A 2,500-nucleotide genomic window follows, 5' to 3' on the forward strand; every position below is an offset into this window, starting at 1 on the left:
GCGGACCCCAAGCGGGGGCGTCGCGCGAGGCCACGCGAGGCGACGTGTCGTGCCCGAGCGGGCGGCCCAAACCACGGCTCTCCTCCCGGGCGCAGCTGCCACCCGGCGCCGGGTTACTGAGGGAAACCCCGGGCCCCGGGAGGAGGACGAGGTCGTGGCGGTGGGTGTCGGGCGCACCCCGCGGGTGGACGCTCCGCCGAGGGGCGCTGGAGCCGGCTGGCGGGTGCCGGGTTCCCCTCCGCGCCCCGCCTCGTCGCTGCCGCTGAGGCTGCCGCCGTCGCCGCGAGGCGGCGGTGGCCCGGCGGCGGGCGGCGGCGGGGGAGGCACCCCCGCGGGGATTTCAGGTCGTTTCCCTCACCCCAGGGCCAGGTACCTAGCGTCCGCGCTTCTCCTGCCTCCCCTCGGTGACCCACCCGTGTGGTCCCGTGTGCCAGCGTGCTCCTCCCGGGCGCTGCGCTGCGCGTGCCGCACCGGCCGTGCCCTGCCGGCCTTCCACGCTTCCTCCTCCCCTCCCTTCCCCCCCCCCCCACACCGCTCCAGCCGCCCCACGCCGTGCCGTGTGGGGGCCGCGCTGCGAGTCGGCCGGGCCGGGGGCGGCGGGGGGCGGCGGGGGGGGGGGGCGCGCTGGGAGGAAGGAGGAGGGCCTCCGGCCACCGCGGCCGCCGGTAGCGGCCCCCCCGGGTAGGGATGGCCATGGGCCCCGGGCTCCGGGCCCGAGGGTTCTCGGTCGGAGAGCCGGGCGGGGGTTTAAAGACTCGGGCGGCCCGATGCGACCCGGGGGGCAGCCGGGCGTGCTGCCGGAGGGGCCGGGGGGTCGGCGCGCGCGGGCGCCGCACCCCCCCATGCCCGCCGGCGCGGCCCGTGCATGCCCCGCGGGCAGCCGGGACGGAGAGGGGTACCCTGCCCCCTCTCTCCGCGGTCTGGTCTCGGCGGAGAGACGCCGCGCGGTCGGCTTGCGCCGGCCTGCCTCGAACGCGCGACCCCGGCGCGAGCGCGTGCTCGCCGCCGGGACGGCGAGCCCCCACCGCGGGTGGTGCGGACGCCGAGCCCCAGCGCATCCCTTCTCCTCCCTGGCCGGTGCTCTCAGTCTCCCGCCGTGGCCGTCGGCGGCACCCTTCCTTCCCTCCCCCCCCGCCCTGCCCCGGCACTCCGCCATCCGGCGCGCCTGCCTCGCTCTGCCCGACCCGGCTTCGCTGGGCGGCAGGCGGGCGGCGGGCGGGCGGGCGGGGGCGGCCCCTCCCGGTCTCCGCGTGGAGGCGGGGAGAGCGGGCGCCGTTCCCCGTCCGTCCCGCCTCGCCCGTCTGCCTGCCGCCAGGCGTCTGCCCGCGGAAGGGACGGGCGAGTGCGTGGCGTCGCTCGGGAGGCTGCGTGTGTGCAGGCGGGTGTTGGGTGCCGTCTCCGGGGCGGCGGAGCTGGAGGCCGGTGAGGCGAGCGAAGGAGCTCGGAAGCGTGCGGCTGGCGGGTCGCGGGCGCGCGGGCAGCGGGTGGCGCCGCTCCCAGCGGCGGCCGGGCTCCGACGCCGGGGCTCCGCGGGGACCCACACCCCGGTCCCTGAGGCAGGTGGCGCGGCTGGCGCGCCGCTCCCTGCTGGGCCAGGCCGAGCCGGGCGCCTGGGCCGGACTCGAAGCGAGAAAGGGGTTGTCCCAGGTCGGGAGCGAGGGCTCCCCGCCCCTCTCGTTCGGGTCTGTTCTCCCCCCCCCCCCCCTTTTTTTTTCCCTCTGTGCTTGTACGGTCAGTGAGGCGTGCCCTCTCTCTCCGCTGTCCCTTGCTCAGCAGCCGGCGTCGGCGTGAGGAGGGAGGCAGAGCGGATGGGGGCCCTCAGGGGGCTGCGAAAGCTGCCCGGTCCCCCCGCGCGCGCGGTGGGGACCGAAACCGAGACAACTCTTAGCGGTGGATCACTCGGCTCGTGCGTCGATGAAGAACGCAGCTAGCTGCGAGAATTAATGTGAATTGCAGGACACATTGATCATCGACACTTCGAACGCACTTGCGGCCCCGGGTTCCTCCCGGGGCTACGCCTGTCTGAGCGTCGCTTGACGGTCAATCGTCACCCCCATTGCCGCGTTGGCGCAGCGGTGTGCCGCCCCTCGGGGGGGGGCCGGGGGGGGCGGCGGCGGCGGCGAGTCGGTGGGGGGGCGGCGGCGGCGGTGAGTCGGCGGCGGCGGCGGAGCCGGGACCACCGGTGCGTGCACCGGTGGCCCCGGTCTTCCGGCTGGCCTGCCTGCCCGGCTCCGGCCGACCGTCCGCCTCCACCGTCCGCGGCCGGCGTGCCTTGCCCTGCCCTCCCTCCCCTCCGAGCCCGGTGGCCACCGCTGCCCTGCGCGGTGTGTGCGGTGTGGCGCGGCTGGGGCGCCTCGCAGGCCCGCGCCGCCGGGGAGAGGGGGTGCCTCTCCTCCCCGTGTGGGCCCGGGCCTTCGTCCCCCTAAGTGCAGACTCGGGAAACCCCCGCTCCCGGAGCGCCCGCTGTGCGGAGTTCGTCCCGCCGGGCCCCCAGGTTCGG

At 77.6% G+C, this 2,500-nt stretch overlaps 1 non-coding gene across 1 annotated transcript; it reads left to right on the forward strand.

Moving 5' to 3' along the window:
• Window positions 1-1,879: 1,879 nt before the first annotated feature.
• On the forward strand, window positions 1,880-2,032 carry LOC138063445 (5.8S ribosomal RNA). Its single transcript, XR_011137036.1, has one exon. It is a non-coding gene; the product is annotated as a 5.8S ribosomal RNA (ribosomal RNA).
• Window positions 2,033-2,500: the final 468 nt, after the last annotated feature.

Source organism: Struthio camelus, chromosome 31 (assembly GCF_040807025.1).
Source record: "Struthio camelus isolate bStrCam1 chromosome 31, bStrCam1.hap1, whole genome shotgun sequence".
NCBI lineage: Eukaryota > Metazoa > Chordata > Aves > Struthioniformes > Struthionidae > Struthio > Struthio camelus.